An 11,550-nucleotide genomic window follows, 5' to 3' on the forward strand; every position below is an offset into this window, starting at 1 on the left:
ACTGTTCCCCTGAACAAGGCAGTTAACCCACTGTTCCCCTGAACAAGGCAGTTAACCCACTGTTCCCCTGAACAAGGCAGTTAACCCACTGTTCCTGGGCCGTCATTGTAAAATAAGAATTTGTTCTTAACTGACTTGCCTAGTTAAATAAAGGTTAAATAAAATAAATTCCACACAGACCATCCCCTGGCATAACACAGTGCTATATTAACACACTACCCCTTTATTAAGAGGGGGGGTGTTACCGATGGGTGGAAACTCAGGATACTAGACAACGAGGACTCTGAGTCAGGAAATGTGAACGTGTACAAATCTCGAACAGTAATGGTACAGGGCAACCCCAAACAGTTTCAGCTGGACTTTCACATTATCAAAGAGAGAGCCCAGCAGGAGAAGCTCTCTCTTGAGAAAGATACCCCCACCCCGAGCGGGTCAGACCTGAACTCTTCATTATACAACCCCACAGATGAGGAACCCCAAGCAGAAAGTCAACCTCCCAGCACAGAGTACCACCCCCTCAATGAAATGAAGGATAAATACATCCAGCTGGAGGTAAGGCAGGTGGAGCTGGAACAAGAGGTGAACACACTCGTCAGCACAAAAAAATCCTCCAGCTCAACAACACCGCCTCAACCAGACCCGGAGAGAGACATATCTGCACTATGGACTGTAGTGAGACAACTTCAACAGGAGAAAGAGCAGGAGCAGAACAGAGCACTAGAGGAGAGGATCAGACTGCTGGGGGAGAGGGTGAGGGGGATGGCGTGTGACAGAGAACAACTCATTAGAGAGGTGGCCACCCCCGCAGAGAAGCCAGCAGAACAGCCCACCTCAGCTCCCGACAAAAGTCTTGACACCACAGCAGAACAGTCCAACCCAGACCCTGACCACATCGACATCACACAGACAGAACAAAAGAAGAACCCCAAGCCCAGGGATCCCACCACCCTCTCAGGACCCCCCCCCTGTCAGCCCTCTTATTAGCCCCTCCTGACAACCCCCCCCCCCACCCCACACCACCAACTGAGGAATAGCACAAGCCACAGTATTGCACTCCAATAGCGACTCAAATGGAAATATTACAAGAAAATAAAACTTTTTTCTCAAAAGTGTCTAAAATCTTGTTGTCCAAACACCAGTTTTCCCTAGAACCTTCTGTCTGAGGACCAAACTAGGTTCATTCCCAGCCACAGAATAATACAACCCAGCGCCCCAGACCTTTCTGTCGAGAGACCAGACTAGGTTCACCCACCACATAATAATACACCCAGCGCCCCCTAGACCTTCTGTTGAGACCAAACTAGGTTCCACCCAGCACACATAATAATACACCCAGCGCCCCCCTAACCTTCTGTCTGAGGACCAACTAGGTTCACCCAGCCATAATAATACACCCAGCGCCCCCTACCTTCTGTCTGAGACCAACTAGGTCACCCAGCCCACATAATACAGACCCCAGCGCCCTAGACCTTCTTGTCTGAGGACCAACTAGGTTCACCCAGCCACATAATAATACACCCAGCGCCCCCTAGAGCTTCTCTCTGAGGACCAACTAGGTTCACCCAGCCACATAATAATACACCCAGCGCCCCCTAGACCCGTCGTCTGAGGACCAACTAGTTCACCAGCCAGCCCCCCTAGACCTTCTGTCTAGAGGACCAACTAGGTTCACCCAAGCCACATAATAATACACCCAGCGGCCCCCTAGAACCTTCTCTCTGAGGACCAACTAGGCCCCACCCAGCCCACATAATAATACACCCAGCGCCCCCTAGACCTTCGTCTGAGGACCAACTAGGTTCACCCAGCCACATAATAATCACCCAGGCCCGCCCCCTAATTCTGTCTGAGACCAACTAGGTTCACCCAGCCACATAATAATACACCCAGCGCCCCCTAGACCTTCTGTCTGAGGACCAACTAGGTTCACCCAGCCACATAATAATACACCCAGCGCCCCCTAGACCTTCTCTCTGAGGACCAACTAGTTCCACCCAGCATACCAGCCCCCTAGACCTTCTGTCTGCAGGACCAACTAGGTTCACCCAGCCACATAATAATACACCCAGCGCCCCCTAGACCTTCTGTCTGAGACCAACTAGGTTCACCCAGCCACATAATAATACACCCAGCGCCCCTAGACCTTCTGTCTTGAGGACCACTAGTTCACCAGCCACATAATAATACACAAGCGCCCCCTAGACCTCTGTCTAGGCCCAGGACCCAAACCTTGTCACCCATACCACATAATAATACACCCAGCGCCCCCTAGACCTTCTGTCTGAGACCAACTAGGTTCCACCCAGCCCACATAATAATACAACCCAGCGCCCCCCTAGACCTTCTGTCTGAGACCAACTAGTTCACCCAGCCACATAAAATACACCCAGCGCCCCCTAGACCTTCTGTCTGAGGACCAACTAGGTTCACCCAGCCACATAATAATACACCCAGCGCCCCCTAGACCTTCTGTCTGAGACCAACTAGAGCCCATAATACACCCAGCGCCCCCTAGACCTTCTGTCTGAGGAACAACTAGGTGCACCCAGCCACATAATAAATACACCCAGCGCCCCCTAGACCTTCTGTCTGAGGACCAACTAGGTTCACCCAGCCACATAATAATACACCCAGCGCCCCTAACCTTTCTTCTGAGACCAACTAGGCCACCCAGCCACATAATAATACACCCAGCGCCCCCTAACTTCTGTCTGAGGACCAACTAGGTTCACCCCAGCACATAATAATACACCCAGCGCCCCCTAGACCTTCTGTCTGAGACCAACTAGGCTTCACCCAGCCACATAATAATACACCCAGCGCCCCCTAGACCCTTCTGTCTGTAGGACCAACTAGGTTCACCCACCCACATAATAATACACCCAGCGCCCCTAACCTTCTGTCTGAGACCAACTAGGTTCACCCAGCCACATAATAATACACCCACGCGCCCTAGACCTTCTGTCTGAGGACCAACCGTTCACCAGCCACATATAACACCCAGCGCCCTAGACCTTCTGTCTGAGGACCAACTAGTTCACCCAAGCCACTAATAATACACCAGCGCCCCTAACCTTTGTCTAGGACAACTGGTTCACCAGCGCCCCCTAGACCTTCTGTCTGAGACCAACTAGGTTCACCCAGCCACATAATAATACACCCACGCCCCTAGACCTTCTGTCTGAGGACCAACTAGTTCACCCAGCACATAATAATACACCCACGCCCCCTAGACCTTCTGTCTGAGACCAACTAGGTTCACCCAGCGCCCCTAGACCTTCTGTCTGAGGACCAACTAGGCACCAGCCAATATAATACACCAGCGCCCCCTAGACCTTCTGTCTGAGGACCAACGTAGTATACACCAGCGCCCCCTAGACCTTCTGTCTGAGGACCAACTAGGTTCACCCAGCCACATAATAATACACCCAGCGCCCCCTAGACCTTCTGTCTGGAGGACCAACTAGGTTCACCCAGCACATAATAATACACCCAGGCCCCCTAGACCTTCTGTCTGAGGACCAACTAGTTCACCCAGCGCCCCTAGACCTTCTGTCTGAGACCAACTAGTTCACCCAGCCACCATAATAATCAACCCAGCGCCCCTAGACCTTCTGTCTGAGGACCAAACTAGTTCACCCAGCCACATAATAATACACCCAGCGCCCCCTAGACCTTCTGTCTGAGGACCAACTAGTCCACCAGCCACATAATATAACACCAGCGCCCCCTAGACTTCTGTCTGAGGACCAACTAGGTTCACCCAGCCACATAATAATACACCCAGCGCCCCTAGACCTTCTGTCTGAGGACCAACTAGGTTCACCCAGCCACATAATAAACACCCAGCGCCCCCTAGACCTTCTGTCTGAGGACCAACTAGGTTCACCCAGCCACATAATAATACCACCGACGCCCCCTAGACCTTCTGTCTGAGGACCAACTAGGTTCACCCAGCCACATAATAATACCACCCAGCGCCCTAGACCTTCTGTCTGAGGACCAACTAGGTTCACCCAGCCACATAATACACCCAGCGCCCTAGACCTTCTGTCTGAGGACCAACAGGTCACCCAGCCACATAATAATACACCAGCGCCCCCTAGACCTTCTGTCTGAGGACCAACTAGGTTCACCCCAGCGCCCCTAGACCTTCTGTCTGAGGACCAACTAGGTTCACCCAGCACATTAATAATACACACCAGCGCCCCCTAGACCTTCTGTCTGAGGACCAACTAGTTCACCCAGCCAACATAATAATACACCAGCGCCCCCTAGACCTTCTGTCTGAGGACCACTTAGTTCACCCAGCGCCCCCTAGACCTTCTGTCTGAGGACCAACTAGGTTCACCCAGCCACATAATAATACACCCAGCGCCCCTAGACCTTCGTCTGAGGACCAACTAGGTTCACCCAGCGCCCCTAGATCTTCTGTCTGAGGACCAACTAGTTCACCCACCACATAATAAGACCACCAGCGCCCCCTAGACCTTCTGTCTGAGGACCAACTAGGTTCACCCAGCACCCCCTAGATCTTCTGTCTGAGGACCAACTAGGGTCACCCAGCCACATAATAATACACACAGCCACAAACGACCTGAGAGCACAGCAGGAAAGGGTGGCCACAGCACTCAAAGGAGTGATTGAAAAAGCTTCTTCTACTTTCACCGACACACAAGTGGTTATCTCCACCTTGCTACACCAAAAAGACTTCCACCCTGCTATCATACAGCGGGTAAAAGTATTTCCCTTGACTGAGCCTCAAAACCAAATGTTGAGATATCAGCTGATGTAAGAAGGGCTATATAAATACATTTGATTTGATTTGATTTATCTGGCCCACCACTCCACCCTGGATTTGAACAGCCTTTATGACCAGGTCCACCTCTAAAAGGCAGCAGTACCCTACAGTACAACGCCCTCAAACTCAGCCGCAACACTTGACACAGGAGCAACAGATCAATAGACACAATGCCCAGACCAGCGAGACACTCTCCCAGACCGGCAGGACCTCAACATGGAAGTCACACATACGCCCAGGCCGTGAGCAGGCAAACAGGCCCAACCCCCACTCTTACATTATCCCAGGCCAATGGCATGTACAAGATACTCAGCAGGCTCTGCTCACACTTACTAGCCTGAGGCCAAAACACACGACTAACAACATTGGACACTTTATGGAACACAAAGCCTTCACTATCTCATCCTGGAATATACAAGATCTGAGGTCATCTGCCTTTGGCCTAAAGAGCAGGAACCTGGACTTCATCAAAGAAATCGGAAATACAGACATTGTCATTCTACAAGAAACATGTTATAGAGGAGATGGACCCACTGGTTTCCCTCTAGGTTACAGAGAGCCGGTAGTCCCATCCACCAAACTACCAGGTGTGAAACAGGGAAGGGTCTCAGGGGGCATGCTAATTTGGTATAGAGCAGACCTAACTCACTCTATTAAATTGATCAAAACAGGAACATTTTACATTTGGCTAGAAATTCAGAAGGAAGTTATCTTAACAGAGAAAAATGTCCTCCTGTGTGCTACCTATATCCCCCAACTAGAATCCCCATACTTTAATGAAGACAGCTTCTCCATCCTGAAGGGGGGCCCTGGGACATGTACTAGTCTGTGGCGGCCTAAAAGCCAGAACCTACCTGGAGGGGACATCATTCCCTCCCCCATATGCCCCCCTAGAGACAACTATGACAACATAACCGACAAAAACAGGTCACAACTCCAGCAGCTCTGTCGCACGCTGGGAATGTACATAGTCAATGGAAGGCTTCAAGGGGACTACTATGGTAGGTACACCTATAGCTCATCTCTTGGCAGTAATACTATAAACTACTTTATCACTGACCTCAACCCAGAGTCTCTCAGAGCATTCACAGTCAGCCCACTGACACCCCTATCAGACCACAGCAAAATCACAGTCTACTTGAACAGAGCAATACTCAATCATGAGCCATCAAATCCAAAGGAACTGAATAATATTAAGACATGCGATGAATGGAAGGAATGTGGTGTAGAAACCTACCAAAAAACAATTAGACAAGAAACAAATTCAATCTCTTTTAGACAACTTCCTGGACAAATCTTTGAACTGTAAAAGTGAAGGTGTAAACTTGTCAGTAGAAAATCTAAACAGTATATTTGACCTCTCAGCTTCCCTTTCAAATCAAAAGACAAGCAGAACCCATTGGATTCTCCAATTACATTGAATGAACTACAGGACAAAATACAAACCCTAAAACCCAAAAAGGCCTGTGGTGTTGATGGTGTCCTTAATGAAATTATAAAATATAGAGACCACAAATTCCAATTGGCTATACTTACATTCTTTAACAATTTCCTTAGCTCTGGCATTGTCCCCAATATTTGGAACCAAGGACTGATCACCCCAATCCACAAAAGTTGAGACAAATTTCCAGCAGACTTGTACATTTCCACAGTAAATGTACTGAGCACCAATGTACAGAGCAAATGTCAAATTGAGAAACCAAAACAAAGGCAAAATCTTCTCATGCTTTGTTGATTTCAAAAAAGCTCTTGACAATTTGGAATGAAGATCTGCTATACAAATTGATTGAAAGGGGTGTTGTGGGGAAAACATACCACATTATAAAATCCATGTACACAAATAACAAGTGTGTGGTTACAACAAACACAAACATTTATTTTGAGGGGGTGCGGTGAGACAGGGATGCAGCTTAAGCCCCACCCTATTCAACATAATATGTATCATCGAATTGGGGAGGGCACGAGAACATTCTGCAGCACCCGGCCTCACGCTACTACAATCTGAAGTCAAATATGTACTGTTTGCTGATGATATGGTGCTTCTGTCCCCAACCAAGGAGGGCCTACAGCAGCACCTAGATCTTCTGCACCGATTCTGGCAGACCTGGACCCTGACAGTAAATCTCAGTAAGACAAAAATAATGGTGTTCCAAAAAAGGTCAAGTTAACAGGACCACAAAAACAAATTCCATCTAGACACCGTTGCCCTAGAGCACACAAAAAACTATACCTACCTCGGTCTAAACATCAGCGCCACAGGTAACTTCCACAAAGCTGTGAACGATCTGAGAGACAAGGTAAGAAGGGCCTTCTATGCCATCAAAAGGAACATACCATTTGACATACCAATTAGGATCTGGCTAAAAATACTTGAATCAGTTAAATAACCCATTGCTCTTTATGGGTTTGAGGTCTGGGGTCCACTCACCAACCAAGAATTCACAAAATGGAACAATCTCCAAAAATGAGACTCTGCACGCTGAATTCTGCAAAAATATCCTCAGTGTACAACGTAAAACACCAAATAATGCATGCAGAGCAGAATTAGGCCCATACCCGCTAATTATCGAGTTCTAGAAAAGAGACGTTCAATTCTACAACCACCTAAAGGGAAGTGATTCCCAATCCTTCCATAAAAAGCCATCACCTACAGAGAGATGAATCTGGAGAAGAGCCCCCTAAGCAAGCTGGTCCTGGGGCTCTGTTCACAAACATAAACAGACCCCACATAGCCCCAGGACAGCGAAACAATTAGACCAAATCATGAGAAAACAAAAAGATAATTACTTGACACGTTGGAAAGAATTAACAAAAAAACTGAGCAAATTAGAATGCTCTTTGGCCCTAAACAGAGATTACACAGTGGCAGAATACCTGACCACTGTGACTGACCCAAAATTAAGGAAAGCTTTGACTATGTACAGACTCAGTGAGCATAGCTTTGCTATTGAGAAATGCCGCTGTAGTCAGACCTGGTTCTCAAGAGAAGACAGGCTATGTGCACACTGCCCACAAAATGAGGTGGAAACTGAGCTGCACTTCCTAACCTCCTGCCAAATATATGACCATATTAGAGACACATATTTCCCTCAGATTACACAGAGCCACAAAGAATTCGAAAACAAACCCAATTTTGATAAACTCCCATATCTACTGGGTGAAATACCCCAGTGTGACATCACAGCAGCAAGATTTGTGACCTGTTGCCACAAGAAAAGGGCAAAAAGTGAAGAACAAACACCATTGTAAATACAACCCATATTTATGCTTATTTATTTTAACTTGTGTGCTTTAACCATTTGTATATTGTTACAACACTGTATATATATAATATGACATTTGTAATGTCTTTCTTGTTTTGAAACTTCTGTATGTGTAATGTTTACCGTTAATTTGTATTGTTTATTTCACTTTTGTGTATTATCTACCTCACTTGCTTTGGCAATGTTAACACATGTTTCCCATGCCAATAAAGCCCCTTGAATTGAATTGAATTGAATTGAGAGAGAGATTTTGTGTATTGAGATCGAAGATCAATTTGACCGTAAAAGAAATTAAGCAAAAGTGTAAAAAAAGGAGAAAGGTAAACAACTCAAGTTTCCATAGTGATCGAGAATCTGATGTTACTTTAAAAAAAAATATTGTGTAGATTTATCAATTGTTCAAGGGCCCTCCAGACTGCGACTTTCCCTGTCCACGCAATGACTGTATATATTAATGGACAAAGCCATCAATTATGTGACACCATATACTCCTACTTGAAGACTCAATAGCGCATTGAAGCTGCCGAAGGCTGTCTCATGGAGACACACAAGTGTCGGAAAGTATTCAGAACAATTAACTTTTTCCACATTGTGTTACATTACAGCCTTATTCTAAAAATGATTCAATACAATTTTTTTCATCAAGCTACATGTTTTCAAATTTACTAGAAATTAAAAAACAGAAATAGCTTAATTACATAAGTATTCAGACCCTTTGCTACGTGACTCGAAATTATGCTCAGGTGCATTCTGTTTCCATTGATCATCCTTGAGATGTTTCTACAACTTGATTGGAGTCACTTGTGATAAATTCAGTTGATTGGACATTATTTGGAAAGGCACACACCTGTCTATATAAGGTCCCACAGTTGACAGTGCATGTCAGAGCAAAAACAAAGTCCTAAGGTTGAAGGGATTGTCCGTAGAGCTGTCAAAGCACAGATCTGGGGAAGGGGACGAAAAATGTCTACATCATTGAAGGTCCTCAAGAACACAGTGGCCTCCATCATTCTTAAATGGAAGACGTTTGGAACCACAAAGACTCTTTCCTAAGGGCTGGCCGCCCAGCCAAACTGAGCAATCAGGGGAAGTGACCAAGAACCCGATGGTCACTCTGACAGAGCTCCAGAGTTCCTCTGTGGAGATGGGAGAACCTTCCAGAAGGACGACCATCTCTGCAGCACTCCACCAAGCAGGCCTTTATGGCAGAGTGGCCAGACGGAAGCCACTCCTCAGTAAAAGGCACATGACAGCCCACTTGGGGTTTGCCAAAAGGCACCTAAAGGACTCTCAGACCAGGAGAAACAAGATTCTCTGGTCTGATGAAACCAAGATGGAACTCTTTGGCCTGAATGCCAAGCCGTCACGTCTGGAAGAAAACTAACACCATCCTTAAGGTGAAGAATGGTGGTGGCAGCATCATGCTGTGGGGATGTTTTTCATCGGCAGGTACTGGGAGACTAGTCAGGATTGAGGTAAAAATGAACGGAGCAAAGTACAGAGAGATCCTTGATGAAAACCTGCTCCAGAGCACTCAGGACCTCAGACTGGGGCAAAGGTTCACATTCCAACAGGACAACAGCCCTAAACACACAGACAACGCAGTGCAGGACAACACAGGAGTGGCTTTGGGACAAATCTCTGAATGTCCTTGGGTGACCCAGCCAGAGCCCGGACTTGAACCTGATCGAAGATCTCTGGAGAGACCTGAAAATTGCTGTGCAGCGACGCACCCCATCCAACCTGACAGAGCTTGAGAGGATCTGCAGAGAAGAATGAGAGAAACTCTCCAAATACAGGTGTGCCAAGCTTGTAGTGTCATACCCAAGAAGACTCGAGGCTGTAAACATTGCAAAAGGTGCTTCAACAAAGTACTGAGTAAAGGGTCTGAATACTTATGTAAATGTCCGTTTTTTGTAATACATTTGCAAAAATGTACAAAAACCTTTTTTTGCGTTGTCGTTATGGGGTATTGTGTGTACATTGCTGAGGAATTGTTTTTATTTAATCAACGTTAGAGTAAGGCTGTAACGTAACAAAATGTGGAAAAGTCAAAGGGTCTGAATACTTTCCGAAGGCAATGTACTTTTTGAATCATGATTATCTTCGAAAAAAGTATATCTTTTTTGCGAAGAGTGCTATTTACCAATTTACCGTAATGGGGGGCCCTGTTTTTCTGGAAACAATGCCTGCAATTGTGGCTTTAATGAGAAGGGGCAGTCGTTTTCCCCTGACCCCCATCTCTCTCTCCTTATCTCCCTCCCTCTTACTTTCCTTGTCCCTCTCTCCCTCTCTGCTTCTTTCAAACTACCTGCTCAGCTAATCAAACACCTTGTGCCGGCCCTGCGATGAATGGTAGAGATGTGTTATTGAGAGAATCCATTAGGATCCTACAGTAGGGCTTGGTGATTTTACACTCTGTGGAGGAGACACGTTTTAATGGATGAAATATGCTGTGTCACTATCACTCTCTCCTAAAGAAGTCTGTCAGAGAAGAGAAGGGTCTGTCAGAGAAGAGAACGGTCTGTCAGAGAAGAGAAGGGTTTCATGGTCCTGCTCGCGCGCTGTTCACTCTTTCTCTCAATTCAATTTAAGGGCTTTATTGGCATTAGGAATGTATGTTATATGTTAACATTGCCAAATCAAGTGAATTATATAATTAACCAAATGAAGTAAACATTAACAAATGAACAGTAAACTTTACACTCATTACACTCAAAGAATAGAGACATTTCAAATGTTGTGTTATCTCTCTATCAATCCAACTCTCTCAATTCAATTTCAATTTAAGGGCTTTATTGGCATGGGAAACATATGTTAACATTGCCAAAGCAAGTGTAGTAGATAATAAACAAAAGTGAAATAAACAATACAAATGAATAGTAAATATTACACTCACAAAAGTTCCAAAAGAATAAAGATATTTCAAATGTCATATTAAGTGCAAATAGTTCTCTCTCTCTTTCTCTCTTTCTCTCTTTCTCTGAGTGGCCAAGAAAAAACATTTTGGTTTTGAGGGCACAGTCACGGGAAATGCTTGCGTTTACCGCTATTGAGCAGGGTGGAAGTCTTTTCGTGGTAGGCAGGGTGGAGATGACCACTTGTGCTTGGGGAAAGTAGAAGAAGCTTTTTCAATCACTCCCTTCAGTGCTGGGGCCACCCTTTCCTCTGCTGTGCTTTCAGGTCGTTTGTGCCTGTGTGTATTATATGTGGTAGGGAGTCCTAGTTTGTTCCTCAGACAGAAGTCTAGGGCGCGCTGGTTGTTTGACACCAGAGTTTAGACACACTGTGTTTGGGAAAAAGTTTTTTTTCTTCTATAATATTCCATTTGAGTACATAAGAAGGACAATCTGTGTCTTGTGTTTGTCCTCAGTGGGTGTGGGGGGGTTGTCAGGAGGGCTATCAGGGTGGCTGACAGGGGGGGTGCTGCAGAGGGGGTGAGAGCTGCTGGGGCTTGGGGTTTTTCTTTGTCTGTTCTGTTTGTGA

General features: G+C 46.1%; 1 pseudogene; it reads left to right on the forward strand.

Moving 5' to 3' along the window:
- The window catches only part of LOC112070471 (semaphorin-5A-like), a 146,710-nt pseudogene extending 135,231 nt beyond the window's left edge, over positions 1 to 11,479 (forward strand).
- Positions 11,480 to 11,550: the final 71 nt, after the last annotated feature.

This window comes from Salvelinus sp. IW2-2015, unplaced genomic scaffold (assembly GCF_002910315.2).
Source record: "Salvelinus sp. IW2-2015 unplaced genomic scaffold, ASM291031v2 Un_scaffold1335, whole genome shotgun sequence".
In the NCBI taxonomy this organism is placed as follows: Eukaryota; Metazoa; Chordata; class Actinopteri; order Salmoniformes; family Salmonidae; genus Salvelinus; species Salvelinus sp. IW2-2015.